This window comes from Bombina bombina, chromosome 5, assembly GCF_027579735.1.
Source record: "Bombina bombina isolate aBomBom1 chromosome 5, aBomBom1.pri, whole genome shotgun sequence".
In the NCBI taxonomy this organism is placed as follows: Eukaryota; Metazoa; Chordata; class Amphibia; order Anura; family Bombinatoridae; genus Bombina; species Bombina bombina.
The window spans coordinates 492,556,644-492,581,306 of record NC_069503.1 but is presented as its reverse complement, the minus strand read 5'-3'; positions in this window follow the sequence as shown (position 1 = coordinate 492,581,306).

Genomic DNA, 24,663 nt, shown 5'->3' with positions numbered 1-24,663 from the left:
GATTATGATGTGCACATCTTCAGGGTTTTAATTAGCCACATGTACTATATTGTTTGTTCAACATACTTTACTTTGTGTTGTTAACATATACCCGAGGCCAGCATACAACTGGCCTATTGCTATGTTTAGACAGTTAGGATTTACTTCTTTCTGTACTATTAATAAATTATTTTTTGTTCTCAGTGATTGTACTGGTCAGAGATTCATTCCAATTGTTTAATTTAGCTACACTTTTGAGCTATTTTTTATAAAAAAAAGAGTGCTTGATTCCCTATCTATACAGGGCCTTAAGAAATTTTTGATGGTCCTTGTTCTCCTCTTGTAGTTTGTTGAAGAATATATATATATATATATATATATATATATATATATATATATATATATATATATATATATATATATATATATATATATATATATATATATAGTACTGTATATATAAACTGCATACTGGCAGATAATCTGACAGTACCTAAAATGGTGGTGACCAGTGATGTGAGGAAGGGGAGGGAAGAGAATTGTTTGGGAGGGATAAGGTAGGGATCAGGGGTTGGGAGGTGTCAGGTGGGAAGGTAATCTCCACATAACAGCTAAAATTAACATAAACTACCTGATTAACCCCTTCCATGCCGGGAATAATAGAAGTGTAGTGCGCAGCTGCAATTAGCGGCATTCTAATTACCAAAAATGAATGGCACCATATATGTCTACTATTTCTGAACAAAGGGGATCCCAGAGAAGCTTTTACAACCATTTGTATCATGATTGCACAAGCAGTATGTAAATAATTTCAGTGAAAACACAACATTTTTGAAGAAGATCATTTCTTTTATATAATTGCATTTGGTGGTGAAATGGTGGCATGAAATATACCAAAATGAGCCTTGATCAATACCTTGGGTTGTCTACTTAAAAAAATATATATAGTTTTCACAGGTAAATTAAAAAAAAAGGATCTATTTCTTTTTAAATGGAGTGATGGCAAAAATGTTAAAAGTTTGCCTGTATTTTGGGCAAGCTCTCTGAAGGGGTTAAATAACATAACAGCAAAATCTAGTTAAACACACCAAAAACTTTAAAAAACAAAAATCCTTTAAGTGGGTTTTCACAAGGATTTTCACAGTGTTCCATGGAAGCAAATAATATCTGACTAAAGGAAAATAAATTATGGAGATTAGTGAACTCGATATGATCAATCTATAACTGTATAACATGTTTAAATTCAGCTTTATCACTTAGCCATTAATACAATTTCATGAGGGGTGCACAATTTTTTTGGTGAACTGCTTGTGCAATGCCACCCCCTGCAGATTCGCGGCCAATCAGCCGCTAGCAGGGGTTGTCAATCAACCGAATTGATGTCTGACGCCTCAGAGGAGGTGTATGAGTTATGGAGCAGTGGTCTAAAGACCGCTGTTTCCTAACTCCTGTTTCCGGCGAGCCTGAATCAGATGCATTGGGGCTGATTGACACTTTGATAAATCGACCCCATAGTATCTATGTAGTACTATAAATTACTGTTTGCTGCCCTAACCGAAGTTGAGAGTGCTAATTATTTTGGTTCTTATAGTTAAGTTCCTCAGACTGTTTAATGCTAAATGGACAGTAAATCAGAATTAAATTTCCATAATTCAGATAAAGCATGCAATTATAAATAACTTTCTGGTTTACTTCTATTATCTAATTAGTTTTGTTGTCTCAGCATCCTTTATTGAAAAGCACAAAGTGGTTGGCTCAGAAGCAGCAATTCACTAATAAGAGCTAGTTGCTGATTAGTGACTCCACATACATGCCTCTTGTCATTGGCTCACCAAATGTGTCCAGCTAGCTCCTAGAAGTGCACTGCTTATTCTTCAACAAAGGATACCCAGAAAATGAAAAAAATAGATATTGAAGTAAATTGGAAAGTTTTTAAAATGATTTGCAATCATGAAAGGAAAAGAGGGGTCTGTTACTAGTATTGTTCCTCAGGGGTCAGTTCTGGGGCCTGTTTTGTTTAACATATTTATCAGAGATATCACCAAAGGGCTACAGGAGAAAGTATGTCTGTTTGCAGATGATACAAAAAATTTTAATAGACTAAATGTTCCAGGGGGGTAGACAAAATGAGAAGTGATATACAACAATTGGAGAATTTAATAAATGTCTGGGATATAAAGTTTAACACAGCAAAGTGTAAAATTATGCATTTAGGGAAGAAAAATCAAAAGTTAATTACAGACTCAATGACACTTTACTGACTGTTACAAATGAGGAACGGGACTTGGGGATTATTATTTCAGATGGTTTAAAATGTTGTTAAAGGGACATTATGCACTCATTTTTTCTTTGCATAAATGTTTTGTAGATGATCTATTTATATAGCCCATAACGTTTTTTTTTGTTTTTTTTTAAATGTATAGTTTTGCTTATATTTAAATAACATTGCTCTGATTTTCAGACTCCTAACCATGCCCCAAAGTTTTATGAGAATACCGTCAGCTACCTTCTCCAGCTTGCTCCTGTTTGTGTTAAGGGTCTTTTCATATGCAAAAGAAGGGGAGGGGGTTGTCTTATTTCCCACTTGCAGTGGGCTTTCCAACTACCTTTTCAACAGAGCTAAACTGAGAGCTTCTAAGTACGTTTTTAAACAGTTTTATACTGGATTTTTATATCAGTACCTGTGCATCTTATTCTTTATAGTAGCGTCTATTACATGCAGTTATTTGAAAATATGTGTATACTGGTCCTTTAACAATGTAGTACTGCAGCGAGTAATTTTTGGATGCATTGTTAGAGGTATTTGCAGCAAAAATAGTTAAGTTCTTATGCCACTTTACAGATCATTTGTTAGGCCTCATCTTGAGTATTGTGTGCAGTTCTGGAGGCAATATCTTCAGAAGGATATAAAAAAACTTGAATCTGTGCAAACGAGTGTTACCAAACTGGTACATGGTCTAAAAAAATAAAACGCACCAGGAGAAGCTCAGTGACCTAAATATGTATAGCTTAGAGGAGAGAAGGGAAAGAGGTGATATGATAGCAACTTTCAAGTATATAAAGGGCTTAGTAAAACTGAGCCAGTGAGTATTTTACATCTCGCTGGGCCTATGGCTCTTATCTGCTGTCAATATCTATGTTTTTATGTTTCTTTGTTTAATACATTGGTTTTAATGTCCCTTTGAATACCAGTTTTCAAGTATCTGTAACTTTGGATTGCATGAAATTTGTCAGTTGCTTAAAATGTTGTAAATTAAACTGAGTATTTTTGGAGTTATTATGTACAGAAAAACAGTACTTTTTCATATCTCTTAGCTGAATTAAATTAGCTAAAGCTACAGCAAGAACTGCTACACTACCCTTTATGAAATATGGCATGCATACATATTTTATTGTAAGCAAGGGGATTTTTATTTTAAGAATATCATATATTCTGTGATGTCCGAGTTTAATTTCCAACCTCTACGTTTTTAAAAGCTCTATTGGGGACTTAAAGTGATTAAGGTTTCTGCAACTATATATATATATAAATAATTATAGGGACAGTAAATGTAAAAAAATAATGTTACATAATTCTGCACATAGCGACTACTTGAAAAAACAAAAGCTGTGATTAGACAGTGCGCTTGTGAACTGCTTTTGAAAAGAAGACCAGATCAAAAGAGCCTGGAGAGGAAACGAGGTAAGTGTAACTTTGGGGGCTAAAATCTCTCAAATATTTTGTTTTTTCAAGCAGTCTCTAAGATAATGTTACATAAATCTGCACTATGTGCAGCATTATGTAACATTATATTTTACATTTACTATCCCTTTAAATGAATAAATAAAGTTACAAAAAATTAAATTGCAGGGAAATTTGACTATGCCAACATCTTTTGGGCTCCATATCCTAATGCAGCAAATGCTACTTTTGAGCCCTTACAAACTTGAATCTTACCTCTCTGCCACAATAAATCACCCCGAACAAACAAATAAATTAGAAAAACTTACATCCCTGCTATGATTTTTTTCTCATCTTTTTTACACACTTCTACTTGTTGTGAGATTGATTTTGACTCAATATACCAGCTTCTCAATGCAGAAAGTAAAAAACCTGTCATGACCTCTGGAGGACTAACAAGAAAAAAACAGCTGTCCATATGTGATCTGATTGCTTGTCCCATCCCTGCTATGCTTTAAAACTATCTAGAGTATCATGGAACTGACATGAAGAAGTCACTCTCAGCATTTAAAGCAGACATAGGAAGCAAAAAGGTGAGGCTATATAAATCTTATATGTATATTATTACACATATTGGAAGAAGAAAGATAAGACATTGTGAATCTCAGCTACATATTATTATCCAGAATTCCCTGTTCCAGTAGTAACATTTATAACAGAGGTTTTCTGTGGAATCATGATCAGATGTGCAATACAATGGTCTATTGTGGATGTTTACAGCAAAAAATAATTCATCAGTGTAAATAGTGGGAATATTTAAGTAAAAATAATTAACCACCAAGGAATACTGGTTGGGTTGTTTTTGAGTCAGTGTGAGTGGGTGATAGATTGTAAGTTCCCACGGGAATAGGGCCCTCAACTCCACCTGTATGTGTTTGTAAAATGTTGTCATGTCTCTTTCAAGTTTTGTATCATTGTTTAATTTAAACAAATTGTACTAATGGACAGCACTGTGGAATATGTTGGTGCTTTATAAACAAAATATAATAATAATAGTAAGTAGATTAATTGAAGGCTAAAGTTATTGTCAACCCTAGCATTTGTGAAACGCTAGGATTGACCATATACTTCATGATGAAAGCTCCTTTATTTGTTTCGAGCGTTCGCCGCACTGAGCTGCTCAGCCCAGAGCAGAACACTGTTTTGCTGAGAGGTGATGTTTCCACATAGCGCCGGATTTCCCACACAGCTATTTGCTAAGAGGTGGAAATTTCACCTCTCAGCAAAACAATGTTCTGCCGTGGGCTGCCTGAGCAGCTCAGTGCGGTAAATACTTTACACAAATAAAGGAGCTTTCAGCATGAAGTATATTATACTTTATGAATGAAAGTCCCCTTTGCTCTGAGGCCGCGGACAGAAATCAACCCAATCGAATATGATCGGGTCGATTGGCTGCGAATCTGCAGGGGGCGGCATTGCACTAGCAGTTCACAAGAACTGCTGGTGCAATGATAAATGCAGACAGCAAATGTACTAGAGTAGACTACCCCATTAATCTACCCCATAGCCTTCAAATTGTTAAAAGTGTGTGACTGATGAATCTGAACATCACCCAAGTCTACTCTAGTATATTTGCCAGTTTTTGCTTATTGGGATGAGGATAATTTTTAAGTCAAGTGGAAACTGGTATTTAAAATGTATGCAAGATATTTTAATTTAGAGCCTACAGCCTTGGAGCATTGTTGACATTGTTTAATACAATAGCATTGGGGGGGGCATTGGGTGTGAGGGTAATTATTTTCTAAGCATGTTTGAATAATTTTCATGGGTGCTTACTATAGTTTCATGCTGATTCTGAGGACCTTAGACGCTGGTAATTAGTCAATGGTATATAAATACATTGTGCAGTCAGGGACCAAATCATTTAAACTAAATGGAAACTTGCGGCTAGATTTAGAGTTTTGTCTGTAACGACCCGCGTAGCTAACGCTGGCTTTTTTCTGGCCGCACCTTTAAAATAACTCTGGTATTGAGAGTCCACAGAATGGCTGCATTAGGCTCCAAAAAAGAAGCGTAGAGCATATTTAATGGAACTGCAACTCTCGATACCAGAGTTGCTTACGGACGCGGCCAGCCTCAAAAACGTGCTCGTGCACGATTCCCCCATAGGAAACAATGTGGCTGTTTGAGCTGAAAAAAAACTTAACACCTGCAAAAAAGCTGCGTTCAGCTCCTAACGCAGCCCCATTGTTTGCTATGGGGAAACACTTCCTACGTCTGCACCTAACACTCTAACATGTACCCTGAGTCTAAACACCCCTAACCTTACACTTATTAACCCCTAATCTGCCGCCCCCGCTATCGCTGACCCCTGCATATTATTATTAACCCCTAATCTGCCGCTCCGTAAACCGCCGCTACTTACATTATCCCTATGTACCCCTAATCTGCTGCCCCTAACACAGCCGACCCCTACATTATATTTATTAACCCCTAATCTGCCCCCCACAACGTTGCCTCCACCTGCCTACACTTATTAACCCCTAATCTGCCGACCGGACCGCACCGCTATTATAATAAAGTTATTAACCCCTAATCCGCCTCACTAACCCTATAATAAATAGTATTAACCCCTAATCTGCCCTCCCTAACATCGCCGACACCTAGCTTCAAACATTAACCCCTAATCTTCCGACTGGAGCTCACCGCTATTCTAATAAATGTATTAACCCCTAAAGCTAAGTCTAACCCTAACACTAACACCCCCCTAAGTTAAATATAATTTAAATCTAACGAAATTAATTAACTCTTATTAAATAAATTATTCCTATTTAAAGCTAAATACTTACCTGTAAAATAAATCCTAATATAGCTACAATATAAATTATATTTATATTATAGCTATTTTAGGATTTATATTTATTTTACAGGTAACTTTGTATTTATTTTAACCAGGTACAATCGCTATTAAATAGTTAAGAACTATTTAATAGCTAAAATAGTTAAAATAATTACAAATTACCTGTAAAATAAATCCTAACCTAAGTTACAATTAAACCTAACACTAGACTATCAATAAATTAATTAAATAAACTACCTACAATTACCTACAATTAAACCTAACACTACACTATCAATAAATTATTTAAATACAATATCTACAAATAAATACAATGAAATAAACTAACTAAAGTACAAAAAATAAAAAAGAACTAAGTTACAAAAAATAAAAAAATATTTACAAACATTAGAAAAATATTACAACAATTTTAAACTAATTACACCTACTCTAAGCCCCCTAATAAAATAACAAAGCCCCCCAAAATAAAAAAATGCCCTACCCTATTCTAAATTACAAAAGTTCAAAGCTCTTTTACCTTACCAGCCCTGAACAGGGCCCTTTGCGGGGCATGCCCCAAAGAATTCAGCTTTTTTGCCTGTAAAAAAAAAACATACAATACCCCCCCCAACATTACAACCCACCACCCACATACCTCTAATCTAACCCAAACCCCCCTTAAATAAACCTAACACTAAGCCCCTGAAGATCTTCCTACCTTATCTTCACCCTGCCAGGTTCACCGATCCGTCCTCGGAAGTCTTGATCCAAGCCTTGGAAGTGTTGATCCAAGCCCAAGCGGGGGGCTGAAGAGCGACGTCCATCCTCGGGCTGAAGTCTAGATCCAAGCGGCGACTGAAGAAATCCATCCTCGGGCTGAAGTCGGAAGTCCATCATCTGGATGAAGTCTTCTATCAAGCCGCATCTTCAATCTTCTTTCTTCTGGAGCGGAGCGGAAACATCTTCTTCCAAGCCGACGCGGAACATCCTCTTCAACCGACGACTAGACGACGAATGACGGTTCCTTTAAATGACGTCATCCAAGATGGCGTCCCTCGAATTCCGATTGGCTGATAGGATTCTATCAGCCAATCGGAATTAAGGTAGGAATATTCTGATTGGCTGATGGAATCAGCCAATCAGAATCAAGTTCAATCCGATTTGCTGATCCAATCAGCCAATCGGATTGAACTTGATTCTGATTGGCTGATTCCATCAGCCAATCAGAATATTCCTACCTTAATTCCGATTGGCTGATAGAATCCTATCAGCCAATCGGAATTCGAGGGACGCCATCTTGGATGACGTCCCTTAAAGGAACCGTCATTCGTCGGGAAGTCATCGTCGGAAGAAGATGGGTCCGCGGTGGAGGTCTTCAAGATGGAGCCGGTCCTCATTGGATGAAGATAGAAGATGCCGCTTGGAAGAAGATGGTTGCCGGTCCGGATCTACTCTTCTTTCCGGATAGGATGAAGACTTTGGACCCTCTTCTGGACTTCTTGAGCCGTCGGATGATGGATGTCTAGCCCCCTCTTGGGTTGGATGAAGATATCGGAGCCTGGACGGATCGGTGTGATACCCAGTGAGGTGAAGACAAGGTAGGAAGATCTTCAGGGGCTTAGTGTTAGGTTTATTTAAGGGGGGTTTGGGTTAGATTAGGGGTATGTGGGTGGTGGGTTGTAATGTTGGGGGGGTATTGTATGTGTTATTTTACAGGAAAAAGAGCTGAATTTCTTGGGGCATGCCCCGCAAAGGGCCTTGTTCAGGGCTGGTAAGGTAAAAGAGCTTTGAACTTTAGTAATTTAGAATAGGGTAGGGCATTTTTTTATTTTGGGGGTCTTTGTTATTTTATTAGGGGGCTTAGAGTAGGTGCAATTAGTTTAAAATTGTTGTAATATTTTTCTGATGTTTGTAAATATTTTTTTATTTTTTGTAACTTAGTTCTTTTTTATTTTTTGTACTTTAGTTAGTTTATTTCATTGTATTTATTTGTAGATATTGTATTTAATTAATGTATTGATAGTGTAGTGTTAGGTTTAATTGTAGGTAATTGTAGGTATTTTATTTAATTAATTTATTGATAGTGTAGTGTTAGGTTTAATTGTAACTTAGGTTAGGATTTATTTTACAGGTGATTTTGTAATTATTTTAACTATTTTAGCTATTAAATAGTTCTTAACTATTTAATAGCTATTGTACCTGGTTAAAATAAATACAAAGTTACCTGTAAAATAAATATAAATACTAAAATAGCTATAATATAATTTATATTGTAGCTATATTAGGATTTATTTTACAGGTAAGTATTTAGCTTTAAATAGGAATAATTTATTTAATAAGAGTTAATTAATTTCGTTAGATTTAAATTATATTTAATTTAGGGGGGTGTTAGTGTTAGGGTTAGACTTAGCTTTAGGGGTTAATACATTTATTAGAATAGCGGTGAGCTCCAGTCGGCAGATTAGGGGTTAATGTTTGAAGTTAGGTGTCGGCGATGTTAGGGAGGGCAGATTAGGGGTTAATACTATTTATTATAGGGTTAGTGAGGCGGATTAGGGGTTAATAACTTTATTATAGTAGCGGTGCGGTCCGCTCAGCAGATTAGGGGTTAATAAGTGTAGGCAGGTGGAGGGGACGTTGAGGGGGGCAGATTAGGGGTTAATAAATATAATATAGGGGTCGGCGGTGTTAGGGGCAGCAGATTAGGGGTACATAGCTATAATGTAGGTGGCGGCGGCGTGCGGACGGGTTAGGCGGATTAGGGGTTAATAACTTTATTATAGTAGCGGTGCGGTCCGCTCGGCAGATTAGGGGTTAATTATTGTAGGTAGCTGGCGGCGACGTTGTGGGGGGCAGGTTAGGGGTTAATAAATATAATATAGGGGTCGGCGGTGTTAGGGGCAGCAGATTAGGGGTACATAAGTATAACGTAGGTGGCGGTCGGCAGATTAGGGGTTAAAAAATTTTTATCGAGTGGCGGCGATGTGGGGGGACCTCGGCTTAGGGGTACATAGGTAGTTTATGGGTGTTAGTGTACTTTAGAGCACAGTAGTTAAGAGCTTTATGAACCGGCATTAGCCCAGAAAGCTCTTAACTACTGACTTTTTTCTGCGGCTGGAGTTTTGTCGTTAGATTTCTAACGCTCACTTCAGCCACGACTCTAAATACCGGAGTTAGAAAGATCCCATTGAAAAGATAGCATACACAAATGACGTAAGGGGATCTGCGGTATGGAAAAGTTGCGGCTGAAAAGTGAGCGTTAGACCCTTTTTTGACTGACTCCAAATACCGGCGGTAGCCTAAAACCAGCGTTAGGAGCCTCTAACGCTGGTTTTCACGGCTACCGCCAAACTCCAAATCTAGGCCATAAAAAAAATATACTTCAGTTTGCTAGTGTAATCTAATTTGATTTTCCATCAGGCCTGTGTGTCAGGCCCACAGCATATACTGTGATTAATTGCTCTGTGCCACCACTGATATCTGGTGTAACATTAGTGTAAATTTAAAAATAAAAAACTTTTACATCAGTTTGCTAGTGTAATCTAATTTCATTTTCCATCAGGCCTGTGTGTCAGGCCCACAGCATATACTGTGATTAATTGCTCTGTGCCACCACTCATATCTGGTGTAACATTAGTGTAAATTTAAAAAAAAAAAAACCTTTTACATCAGTTTGCTAGTGTAATCTAATTTCATTTTCCATCAGGCCTGTGTGCCAGGCCCACAGCATATACTGTGATTAATTGCTCTGTTTTCCACCACTCATATCTGGTGTAACATTAGTGTAAATTTAAAAAAAAAAAAAATTACTTCAGTTTGCTAGTGTAATCTAATTTCATTTTCCATCAGGCCTGTGTGCCAGGCCCAAAGCATATACTGTTCCTAATTGCTCTGTTTTCCACCACTCATATCTGGTGTAACATTAGTATAATTTTTTTTATAAAAAACTTTTACATCAGTCTGCTAGTGTAATCTAATTGCAGTTGCCAGGCCAGCCTGCCACTGCCAGCCTGCCACTGCCAGCCTCAGTGCCACCACTCATATCTGGTGTAACATTAGTGTATTTTTTTTTATTTCTTTTTTTACATCAGTCTGCTAGTGTTATTTAATTTTAGTTGACAGGCCAGCCTGCCACTAGTGCCAGCCTGTGTGTCAGGCTCCCAGCATATACTGTGCCTACTTCCATCCTCAGTGCCACCACTCCTATCTGTTGTAACATTAGTGTAAATGTTTTTAAAAAAAACTTTTACATCAGTCTGCTAGTGTTATTTAATTGCAGTTGCCTGTCTGCCATCATGTGTGCCAGGCCCACTTTCCAACTAGTTTCACCAATCATATTTGTTATAACAGTAGTGTAAATATTTAAAAAAAAAACTTTTTCGACTGTGAAACATCAGTCTGTTAGTGTAATCTAATTGAAGTTGCCTGTCTGCCAGCGTGTGTGCCAGGACCACTTGCCAAGTTAGTGGCACCACTCATATTTGTTGTAACAGTAGTGTAAATATTTAAAATAAAAACTTTTTTGACTGTGAAACATCAGTCTGCTAGTGCAATCGAATTGCAGTTGCCTGCCTGCCAGCGTGTGTGCCAGGCTCACTTGCCAACTAGTGCCACCAATCATATTTGTTATAACAGTATTGTAAATATAAAAAAAATAAACTTTTTTGACTGTGAAACATCAGTCAGCTAGTGTAATCTAATTGCAGTTGCCTGCCTGCCAGCGTGTGTGCCAGGGCCACTTGCCAACTAGTGCCACCAATCATATTTGTTATAACAGTAGTGTAAATATTTAAAAAAAAAACTTTTTTGACTGTTAAACATCAGTCAGCTAGTGTAATCTAATTGAAGTTGCCTGCCTGCCAGCGTGTGTGCCAGGCCCACTTGCCAAGTTAGTGGCAGTGGCACCACTCATATTTGTTGTAAAAGTAGTGTAAATATAAAAAAAAAACTTTTCTGACTGTGAAACATCAGTCAGCTAGTGCAATCTAATTGCAGTTGCCTGCCTGCCAGCGTGTTTGCCAGGCCCACTTGCCAACTAGTGCCACCACACATATTTGTTATAACAGTAGTGTAAATATTGGCCCACTTGCCAAGTTAGTGGCACCACTCATATTTGTTGTAGCAGTAGTGTAAATATTTAAAAAAAAAAAAAATTGGACTGTGAAACATCAGTCTGCTAGTGCAATTGAATTGCAGTTGCCTGCCTGCCAGCGTGTGTGCCAGGCCCACTTGCCAACTAGTGCCACCAATCATATTTGTTATAACAGTAGTGTAAATATGTTAAAAAAAAAAACTTTTTTGACTGTGAAACATCAGTCAGCTAGTGCAATCTAATTGCAGTTGCCTGCCTGCCAGGGTGATTGCCAGGCCCACTTGCCAACTAGTGCCACCACTCATATTTGTTATAACAGTAGTGTTAATATTTAAAAATAAAACTTTTTTGACTGTGAAACATCAGTCTGTTAGTGTAATCTAATTGAAGTTGCCTGCCTGCCAGCTTGTGTTCCGGGCCCACTTGCCAAGTTAGTGGCACCACTCATATTTGTTGTAACAGTAGTTTAAATATTTAAAAAATAAACATTTTTGACTGTGAAACATCAGTCTGCTTTTTTGTGTCAGGCTCACAGCGTATACTGTGCCCAGTGCCACCACTCATATCTTGTTTTAATAGTAGTGTAAGTGTACATTTAAAAAAAATAAACTTTTTGGATTGTGAAACATCAATCTGCTTTTTTGTGTCAGGCTCACAGGGTATACTGTACCCACTTGCCCAGTGGCACCACTCATATTATCTTGTTTAATAGTAGTGTAAGTCTACATTTAAAAAAAAAATGACAGGCAGAGGCAGGCCACCCCGCAGGTGCCGTCGTGGTCGTGGTGCTGTGATTCCCTTTGACCCTACAATAATGCACAGTGTTCAGAGGCCACGTGCCATGAACGCTAAAAGTTCTGAGGAGGACCTAGTTGAATGGCTAACACAGGACACCCAATCTTCTACAGCTTCCGCTCCTAACCTTGACTCACCATCCACCTCCAGCTTAGCTTCGGGCACCTCTCAAGTGACCAGTGCCACTCGCCCGCCTGATGCCACCACCAACACTAGCACCACAGCCGCTTCACTTGATCTGTCAGAGGAGTTATTGACCCATCATTTGGAAGAAATGAGTGATGCACAACCATCATTGACAGAGGATGTAGATAACAGTGATATGTCTCAGTCAGGCAGCATTACAGACATGGACGTACAGTGTGATGATGATGGTGATGTTGTACCCGCTGCTGCTTCCTTTGTTGATTTTTCAGATACAAGTGAAGCGGTTGATGATGATGCGTCCGTGGATGTCATGTGGGTGCCCGCTAGAAGAGAAGAAGAAGAGGGGGAAAGTTCAGATGGGGAGACAGAGAGGAGGAGGAGATGAGTTGGAAGCAGGGGGAGGTCGTCGTAAGGAGATAGTGGCACAGTCAGACAGCATGCATCGGCACCCGGGGTCAGCCAGACAGCACGCCAATCAACGCATGCTGTTGCCACCACCAGAATGCCATCATCGCAGAGCTCAGCAGTGTGGTATTTTTTTGTGTGTCTGCCTCTGACAACAGCGATGCCATTTGCAACCTGTGCCAAAAGAAACTGAGTCGTGGGAAGTCCAACACCCACCTAGGTACAACTGCGTTGCGAAGGCACATGGTCTTACATCACAAACGCCGATGGGATGAACACATGAGTAGAAGCAGCACACAAACTCAAAGCCGCAATCCTCCTCCTGGTCCAGCATCTTCAGCCACGTCAACCACTGCTGTACTCCTTGCCCCCTCTCAACCATGCGCCACTCAGTCTCTCTTAAATAGCAGTTCCTGGTCATCTGCGCACAGTCAGGTGTCTGTCAAGGACATGTTTTAGTGTAAGAAGCCAATTTCCCAAATTCACCCCCTTGCTCGGTGTCTGACAGCTGGCTTGTCTGAACTCTTAGCCCGCCAGCTTTTACCATACAAGCTGGTGGAGTCTGAGGCGTTCAAAAAATTTGTATCTATTGGGACACCGCAGTGGAAGGTACTCGGCCGAAATTTCTTTTCACAAAAGGCAATCCCCAACCTGTACTCGATTGTGCAAAAGGAAGTAATGGCATGTCTGGCACACAGCATTGGGGCAAGGGTCCATCTGACCACTGATAGCTGGTCTGCAAAGCATGGTCAGGGCAGGTATATCACCTACACTGCGCATTGGGTAAACCTGCTGACGGCTGACAAACATGGAATGCGTGGCTCTACAGAGGAGTTGGTGACACCGCCACGACTTGCAGGCAGGCCTGCTGCTCCCTCCTCTACTCCTCCTACTCCATCCTCTTCCATAACCTCTTCCTCGGCTGAGTCCTCTTCTGCTGCTGCGTTCTGCTCCACATCAATGGCACCCCCCCAGCTCCCCAGGTACTATTCAACATCCCGGATATGGCAGTGTCACGCCGTCTTGGGGTTGACTTGCCTGAAAGCGGAGAGTCACACCGCACCAGCACTCCTATCCGCCCTGAACGCACAGGTGGATCAGTGGCTGACTCCGCACCAACTGGAGATTGGCAAAGTTGTTTCTGACAACGGAAGTAATTTGGTGGCGGCATTGAAATTGGGCAAGTTGACACATGTGCCGTGCATGGCACATGTGTGTAATCTGATTGTACAACGCTTTGTGCATAAGTATCCAGGCTTACAGGACATCCTGAAGCAGGCCAGGAAGGTGTGTGGCCATCGTATAAAAAGGCTGAAGGAGAACGACCTGTACTGGGTGTCCAAGCATCTTTTTCCATCTCCCGGTTCCTACAAATTATCTCCGGGTTCCTAAAATTGCTGCCATACCTGTACTCGATTGTGCTAAAGGAAGTGATGGCATATGGGGTCTTTCATGCTGTCATGCCTGTTGAGGGTCGGGGACCCTCATATAAAAAGGCTGAAGGAGAACGACCTGTACTGGGTGTCCAAGCATCTTTTTCCATCTCCCGGTTCCTAAAAATTATCTCCGGGTTCCTAAAATTAATGCCATACCTGTACTCGATTGTGCAAATGGAAGTCATGGCATATGGGGTCTTTCATGCTGTCATGCCTGTTGAGGGTCAGGGACCCTCGTATAAAAAGGCTGAAGGAGAATGACCTGTACTGGGTGTCCAAGCATCTTTTTCCATCTCCCGGTTCCTAAAAATTATCTCCGGGTTCCTAAAATCGATGCCATACCTGTACTCGATTGTGCAAAAGTAAGTCATGGCAGATGGGGTCTTTCATGCTGTCGTGCCTGTTTGGGGTCGGGGACCCTCGTATAAAAAGGCTGAAGGAGAACGACCTGTACTGGGTGTCCAAACATCTTTTTCCATCTCCCGGATGTAGCGGTACTCCACTAGGGGGTCTCCCTTCCTCTGTCCAAACCCAGGGGTGGCCACCAGATAGTGGTACCAGAGATATAGTTGCTGAGACCGGGGTCAAGCCAGCGGCTGTATCTCCCCCAGCTGGGCTGGTCTCAGTGGACTCCCAGTCAGGTAGCGTCCTCTCTGCCCTGCAGCTCTTTCTTGGCAGGTATCGTCCCCTCTGCCTGTCTGCTTCTAGGCAGGAATAAATCCCCCTGCCAGGCTGCTTCTTGGCAGGAATAGATCACTCAGCCTCCAAATTGTGGGACCAGGGCTATCGTAGCTGAGACCGGGGTCAAGCCAGCGGCTGTATCTCCCCCAGCTGGGCTGGTCTCTGTGGGCTCCCAGGCAGGTAGCGTCCCCTCTGCCTGTCTGCTTCTAGGCAGGAATAGATCCCTCTGCCTCATTGCACATTTCCAGCAGGTAGTGTGACCTCTGGTTTCTTATAGGCAGGAATAGATCCCTCTGCCTTGCTGCTCCTTTCAGGTAGGCCAGCTCTTTGCATACAGGCCCACAGACTCTGTAACAGATCTCTCTTGCAGGGAGAGGTGCAGCCAGAATGCAGGGTCAGAACCTCTGCAACTGGTATACCTGAAAGAATCAGACAGCACAAAAGGCAATCCCGGACCCCAACCTGTACTCGATTGTGCAAAAGGAAGTAACCTTACCATGGGTTCCAGCCCGCACGTCTTTGTAATTCTCTGTCTGGGAAATTATATATCTTTCAAATTAGCTATTTATCTATCAAATCTATTTAACTATCAATCGTATCTATCAAATGTATATTGCATCTATTGATCTATGCAATTCGTATCTATCAAATGTATATTGCATCTATTGATCTATGCAATTTGTATCTTTCAAATGTATATTGCATCTTTTGATCTATGTAATTTGTATCTATCAAATGTATATTGCATCTTTTGATCCATGTAATTCGTATCTATCAAATGTATTGTATATTGCATCTTTTGATCTTTGTAATTCGTATCTATCAAATGTATATTGCATCTTTTGATCCATGTAATTCGTATCTATCAAATATATATTGCATCTTTTGATCTATGTAATTCGTATCTATCAAATGTATATTGCATCTTTAGATCTATGTAATTCGTATCTATCAAATGTATATTGCATCTTTTGATCCATGTAATTCGTATCTATCAAATGTATATTGCATCTTTAGATCTATGTAATTCATATCTATCAAATGTATATTGCATCTATTGATCTATGTAATCTATGTATCTATCTATCAAATCTATCGATCTCGTGGCCGGACTGTTTTGTGACAGCCACTTGTGTTTCTGCCAAATTTGAAGTAGGAGGACCGAACAAGCATCTTTTTCCATCTCCCGGTTCCTAAAATCCGTGCCATATACACCTCCCCCGATAGGGGGAGTAACAGGTATTAAACTGCTAAGAATAGTACTTCTTAACACACCACTCATATCTGGTGTCACAATAGATTGCATGCGCAGTGCCCCAAATTGGAAGCGGGAGGACCGACCAAGCATCTTTTTCCATCTCCCAGTTCCGAAACTCCATGCCATATACACGTCCCCTGGCGCCGCAACTGCCTCTGGGAACCTTACCATGGGTCACAGACCGCACGTCTTGTAATTCTCTGTCAGGGAAATTATATATCTATCAAATCTATCTATTTATCTAACGAATCTATCGAAGTATCAATCGTATCTATCAAATGCATATTGCATCTATTGATCTATGTAATTCGTATCTATCAAATGTATATTGCATCTTTTGATCTGCCTTGCTGCTCCTTTCAGGCAGGCCAGCTCTTTGCATACAGGCCCACAGACTCTGTAACAGATCTCTCTTGCAGGGAGAGGTGCAGCCAGAATATAGGGTCAGAACCTCTGCAACTGGTATACTCGATTGTGCAAAAGGAAGTAACCTTACCATGGGTTCCAGACCACACATCTTTCTAATTCTCTGTCTGTGAAATTATATATCTTTCAAATTAGCTATTTATCTATCAAATCTATCTAACTATCAATCGTATCTATCAAATGTATATTGCATCAATTGATCTATGCAATTAGTATCTATCAAATGTATATTGCATCTATTGATCTATGGAATTCGTATCTATCAAATTTATATTGCATCTTTTGATCTATGTAATTTGTATCTATCAAATTCTATCAAATGTATATTGCATCTTTTGATCCATGTAATTCGTATCAATCAAATGTATTGTATATTGCATGTTTTGATCTATGTTATTCGTATCTATCAAATGTATATTGCATCTTTTAATCTATGTAATTCGTATCTGTCAAATGTATATTGCATCTTTTGATCCATGTAATTTGTATCTATCAAATGTATATTGCATCTTTTGATCTATGTAATACGTATCTATCAAATGTATATTGCATCTATTGATCTATGTAATTCGTATCTATCACAGTAGTGTAATTTTTTTTAAAAAAAAAACCTTTACATCAGTCTGCTAGTGTAATCTAATAGCAGTTGCCTGCCTGCCACTGCTAGCCTGTGTGTCAGGCTCACAGCATATACTGTGCCTACTTGCTCAGTGCCACCACTCATATCTGGTGTAACATTAGTGTAAATTTAAAAAAAAAAAACTTTTACATCAGTCTGCTAGTGTAATCTAATTTCAGTTGCCAGACCAGCCTGCCACTGCCAGCCTGTGTGTCAGGCTCACAGCATATACTGTGCCTACTTGCTCAGTGCCACCACCAGTCATATCTGGTTTAACAGTAGTGTAAATTTAAAAAAAACAACTTTTACATCAGTCTGCTAGTCTATCTAACTATCAATCTATCTATCAATCGTATCTATCAAATATATATTGCATTTATTGATCTATGTAATTCGTATCTATCAAATGTATATTGCATGTATTGATTTATGTAATTTGTATCTATCAAATGTATATTGCATCTATTGATCTATGTAATCTATGTATCTATCTATCAAATCTATCTATCTCGTGGCCAGACTGTTTTGTGACAGCCACTTGTGTTTCGGCCAAATTTGAAGTAGGAGGACCGACCAAGCATCTTTTTCCATCTCCCGGTTCCTAAAATCCATGCCATATAGACCTCCCCTGATAGGGGGAGTAACAGGTATTAAACTGATCAGAATAGTACTACTTAACACACCACTCATATCTGGTGCCACAGTAGATTGCATGCGCAGTGCCCCAAATTTGAAGTAGGAGGACCGACCAAGCATCTTTTTCCATCTCCCGGTTCCTAAAATCCATGCCATATACACGTCCCCTGGCGCCGCAACTGCCTCTGGGAACCTTACCATGGGTCCCAGACCGCACGTCTTTCTAATTCTCTGTCTGGAAAATTATATATCTATCAAATCTATCTATTTATCTATCAAATCTATCTAACTATCAAATGTATATTGCATCTATTGATCTATGTAATCTATGTATCTATCTATCTATCTATCAAATCTATCGATCTCGTGGCCAGACTGTTTTGTGACAGCCACTTGTGTTTTGGCCCCATTTGAAGTAGGAGGACTGACCAAGCATCTTTTTCCATCTTGCGGTTCCTAAAATCCATGCCATATACACCTCCCCCGATAGGGGGAGTAACAGGTATTAAACTGCTAAGAATTGTACTACTTAACACACCACTCATATCTGGTGTCACAATAGATTGCATGTGCAGTGCCCCAAATTGGAAGCGGGAGGACCGACCAAGCATCTTTTTCCATCTCCCGGTTCCGAAAATCCATGCCATACACACGTCCCCTGGCGCCGCAACTGCCTCTGGGAACCTTACTATGGGTCCCAGACCGCACGTCTTGTAATTCTCTGTCAGGGAAATTATATATCTATCAAGTCTATCTATTTATCTAATGAATCTATCGAACTATCAATCGTATCTATCAAATGTATATTGCATCTATTGATCTATGTAATTCGTATCTATCAAATGTATATTGCATCTTTTGATCTGCCTTGCTGCTCCTTTCAGGCAGGTCAGCTCTTTGCATACAGGCCCACAAACTCTGTAACAGATCTCTCTTGCAGGGAGAGGTGCAGCCAGAATGCAGGGTCAGAACCTCTGCAACTGGCATACTCGATTGTGCTAAAGGACGTAACCTTATCATGGGTCCCAGGCGCACGTCTTTGTAATTCTCTGTCTGGGAAATGATATATCTTTCAAATTAGCTATTTATCTATCAAATCTATCTATCAATCGTATCTATCAAATGTATATTGCATCTATTGATCTATGCAATTCATATCTATCAAATGTATATTGCATCTATTGATCTATGGAATTCGTATCTATCAAATGTATATTGCATCTTTTTATCTATGTAATTCGTATCTATCAAATGTATATTGCATCTTTTGATCTGCCTTGCTGCTCCTTTCAGGCAGACCAGCTCTTTGCATACAGGCCCACAGACTCTGTAACAGATCTCTCTTGCAGGGAGAGGTGCAGCCAGAATGCAGGGTCAGAACCTCTGCAACTGGTATACTCGATTGTGCAAAAGGAAGTAACCTTACCATGGGTCCCAGACCGCACGTCTTTGTAATTCTACATCATCTTGATGTAGATTGTAAAGTGATGAATAGTAGTCTAAGAAAGATTAACTGATATCAGTCGGTTTACAGTTATTGAATGGATTTGGGCAGCAACTGTTCTTTGTATAAGTTTATTTGCTAGTAATCTGTCTGCTTTGTTGCCTTTGTAGTAGAAAAGTTGTTTTAGTGTGTGCAGTCTAATTGTGGTGTTTTTAGTTTTGAACTGTAGGATTTTCTGTTTGAGGTCTGTAAGTTGGTTTAGAAGAGTTGGGGTAGGGGTCGATTTATATTGTTGTGAAACGTGTCTGAGCTGAATTTGCAGTTGTGCGAGAATGGTTCCACTTCTTTTTTTAAGTGTTGCGGCTAATTTTAAAAAGGAACCCCGAATATATTCTTTTAGGGAAGCCCACAGAGTAAAGTCAGTGACCTGTCCATTTTACAGGGAGTAGTGAATTTTTATCTAAAAGTGGGTCACAGATTAAATTAAAATCTCCTGTGTGTAGAAGGTGACCCTGGCTGAACCTGTTGAGGCGTAACAAGAATTTACATATTGTAGTAATCTGCTTTGTGTTGGGACCATAGTAGGAAGCTAGAGTGTATAAAATGTTGTCCAATTTGCAAATACGAATTATATATCTTCCTTGTGGATCTGTTTTCAACATACAATTTCTCATAAGAGATTGATTTGTGTATTAAGATCATCACACCCCTGGACTTTTGAGTAAAAGATGCTGTTTCTATAATTGGGAATACTTTGGTTTGTAATAGGGGCTTTGTAGAAAGGGTCCAGTGTGTTTCTTGTAAGAAAACTACATGAGCATAACTATGGGAGAAATATCTCAAGAAAATGCTGCACTTTGTGGGGGAATTGAGGCCCCTGACATTATGAGTCACACACTTGTTGGTCATTGTTGGAGGTGGAGAGGTGGGTTATGGGAGGTAAGGATGAGATAAGGAGAAAAAAACCCATAATTTATGCTTACCTGATAAATTTATTTCTCTTGTAGTGTATCCATTACTTGTGGGATATTCTCCTTCCCAACAGGAAGTTGCAAGAGGATCACCCACAGCAGAGCTGCTATATAGCTCCTCCCCTCACTGCCATATCCAGTCATTCGACCGAAACAAGCCGGGAAAGGAGAAACCATAGGGTGCAGTGGCGACTGTAGTTTAATTAAAATTTAGACCTGCCTGAAAAGGACAGGGCGGGCCGTGGACTGGATACACTACAAGAGAAATAAATTTATCAGGTAAGCATAAATTATGTTTTCTCTTGTTAAGTGTATCCAGTCCACGGATCATCCATTACTTGTGGGATACCAATACCAAAGCTAAAGTACACGGATGATGGGAGGGACAAGGCAGGAACTTAAACGGAAGGAACCACTGCCTGTAGAACCTTTCTCCCAAAAACAGCCTCCGAAGAAGCAAAAGTATCAAATTTGTAAAATTTGGAAAAAGTATGAAGCGAAGACCAAGTTGCAGCCTTGCAAATCTGTTCAACAGAGGCCTCATTTTTAAAGGCCCAGGTGGAAGCCACAGCTCTAGTAGAATGAGCTGTAATCCTTTCAGGAGGCTGCTGTCCAGCAGTCTCATAGGCTAAACGGATTATACTCCGAAGCCAAAAAGAAAGAGAGGTTGCCGAGGCCTTCTGACCTCTCCTCTGTCCAGAGTAAACAACAAACAGGTTAGATGTTTGGCGAAAATCTTTAGTAGCCTGTAAGTAAAACTTCAAGGCACGGACTACGTCTAGATTATGCAAAAGTCGTTCCTTCTTTGAAGAAGGATTAGGACATAATGATGGAACAACAATCTCTTGATTGATATTCTTGTTAGAAACCACCTTAGGTAAAAACCCAGGTTTTGTACGCAGAACAACTTTATCTGAATGAAAGATCAGATAAGGATAATCACAATGTAAGGCAGATAACTCCGAGACTCTTCGAGCCGAGGAAATAGCCATCAGAAAAAGAACTTTCCATGAAAGAAGTTTGATATCAATAGAATGAAGGGGTTCAAACCCCTTGAAGAACTTTAAGAACCAAGTTTAAGCTCCATGGAGGAGCAACAGGTTTAAACACAGGCTTAATTCTAACTAAAGCCTGACAAAATGCCTGAATGTCTGGAACTTCTGCCAGACACTTGTGTAAAAGAATAGACAGAGCAGAAATCTGTCCCTTTAAAGAACTAGCTGATAATCCTTTGTCCAAACCCTCTTGGAGGAAGGACAATATCCTAGGAATCCTAACCCTACTCCATGAGTAATTCTTGGATTCACACCAATGAAGATATTTACGCCATATCTTGTGGTAAATTTTCCTGGTGACAGGCTTTCGTGCCTGTATTAAGGTATCAATTACTGACTCGGAGAAGCCACGCTTTGATAGGATCAAGCGTTCAATCTCCATGCAGTCAGTCTCAGAGAAAGTAGATTCGGATGATTGAAAGGACCTTGTATTAGAAGGTCTTGTCTCAGAGGCAGAGTCCATGGTGGAAAGGATGACATGTCCACTAGGTCTGCATACCAGGTCCTGCGTGGCCACGCAGGCGCTATCAATATCACCGATGCTCTTTCCTGTTTGATTTTGGCAATCAGACGAGGGAGCAGAGAAAACGGTGGAAACACATAAGCCAGGTTGAAGAACCAAGACGCTGTTAGAGCATCTATCAGTGCCGCTTCTGGGTCCCTGTACCTGGATCCATAACAAGGAAGCTTGGCGTTCTGGCGAGACGCCATGAGATCCAATTCTGGTTTGCCCCAACGGAGAACCAATTGAGCAAACACCTCCGGATGGAGTTCCCATTCCCCCGGATGAAAAGTCTGACGACTTAGAAAATCCGCCTCCCAGTTCTCTACACCTGGGATATGGATCGCTGACAGGTGGCAAGAGTGAGTCTCTGCCCAGCGAATTATCTTGGAGACTTCTGACATCGCTAGGGAACTCCTGGTTCCCCCTTGATGGTTGATGTAAGCCACAGTCGTGATGTTGTCCGACTGAAATCTGATGAACCTCAGTGTTGCTAGCTGAGGCCAAGCCAGAAGATCATTGAATATTGCTCTTAACTCCAGAATATTTATTGGGAGGAGTTTCTCCTCCTGAGTCCATGAACCCTGAGCCTTCAGGGAGTTCCAGACTGCACCCCAACCTAGAAGGCTGGCATCTGTTGTTACAATTGTCCAATCTGGTCTACGAAAGGTCATACCCTTGGACAGATGAGCCCGAGATAACCACCAGAGAAGAGAATCTCTGGTTTCCTGATCCAGATTTAGTAGAGGGGACAAATCTGTGTAATCCCCATTCCACTGACTGAGCATGCATAATTGCAGCGGTCTGAGATGCAGGCGCGCAAATGGCACTATGTCCATTGCCGCTACCATTAAGCCGATTACTTCCATGCACTGAGCCACCGTGGGGCGCAGAATGGAGTGAAGAACACGGCAAGTATTTAGAAGTTTTGATAACCTGGACTCCGTCAGGTAAATTTTCATTTCTACAGAATCTATTAGAGTCCCTAGGAAGGAAACCCTTGTGAGAGGAGATAGAGAACTCTTTTCTTCTTTCACTTTCCACCCATGCGACCTCAGGAATGCCAGAACTATCTCTGTATGAGATTTGGCAATTTGAAAGCTTGACGCCTGTATCAGGATGTCGTCCAGGTAAGGAGCCACCGCTATGCCTCTTAGGACCGCCAGAAGTGAGCCCAGAACCTTTGTAAAAATTCTTGGGGCTGTAGCCAACCCGAATGGAAGAGCTACAAATTGGTAATGCCTGTCTAGAAAGGCAAACCTCAAGAACTGATGATGATTCTTGTGAATCAGAATGTGAAGGTAGGCATCCTTTAAGTCCACTGTGGTCATGTACTGACCCTCTTGGATCATGGGTAAAATGGTTCGAATAGTTTCCATCTTGAATGACGGAACTCTGAGGAATTTGTTTAGGATCTTTAAATCCAAAATTGGTCTGAAGGTTCCCTCTTTTTTGGGAACCACAAACAGATTTGAATAAAACCCCTGTCCTTGTTCCGTCCGCGGAACTGGATGGATCACTCCCATTACAAAGAGATCTTGTACGCAGCTTAGGAATGCCTCTTTCTTTATCTGGTTTGCAGATAATCTTGAAAGGTGAAATCTCCCTTGTGGAGGAGAAGCTTTGAAGTCCAGAAGATATCCCTGAGATATGATCTCCAACGCCCAGGGATCCTGAAAATCTCTTGCCCACACCTGGGCGAAGAGAGAGAGTCTGCCCCCTACTAGATCCGTTGTCGGATAGGGGGCCGCTCCTTCATGCTGTCTTAGAGGCAGCAGCAGGCTTTCTGGCCTGCTTGCCCTTGTTCCAGGACTGGTTAGGTTTCAAGGCCTGCTTGGTTTGAGCAAAAGTTCCCTCTTGTTTTGAAGCAGAGGAAGTTGATGCTGCACCTGCCTTGAAATTTCGAAAGGCACGAAAATTAGACTGTTTGGCCTTTGATTTTGCCCTGTCCTGAGGAAGGGTATGACCCTTACCTCCAGTAATGTCAGCAATAATTTCTTTCAAACCAGGCCCGAATAAGGTCTGCCCCTTGAAAGGAATGTTGAGTAATTTAGACTTTGAAGTCACATCAGCTGACCAGGATTTGAGCCATAGCGCGCTACGCGCCTGGATGGCGAATCCGGAATTCTTAGCAGTTAGTTTAGTCAAATGAACAATCAGAAACAAATGAGTTAGCTAGCTTAAGAGTTCTAAGCTTGTCAACAATTTCAGTCAATGGAGCTGTATGGATGGCCTCTTCCAGGGCCTCAAACCAGAATGCAGCCGCAGCAGTGACAGGCGCAATGCATGCAAGGGGCTGTAAAATAAAACCTTGTTGAATAAACATTTTCTTAAGGTAACCCTCTAATTTTTTATCCATTGGATCTGAAAAAGCACAACTGTCCTCAACCGGGATAGTGGTACGCTTTGCTAAAGTAGAAACTGCTCCCTCCACCTTAGGGACTGTCTGCCATAAGTCCCGTGTAGTGGCATCTATTGGAAACATTTTTCTAAATATAGGAGGTGGGGAAAAGGGCACACCGGGCCTATCCCACTCCTTACTAATAATTTCTGTAAGCCTTTTAGGTATTGGAAAAACATCAGTACTCACCAGCACTGCATAGTATTTATCCAGCCTACACTGCAATTGTGTCACAGTCATTCAGAGCAGCTAATACCTCCCCAAGCAATACACGGAGGTTCTCAAGCTTAAATTTAAAATTAGAAATCTCTGAATC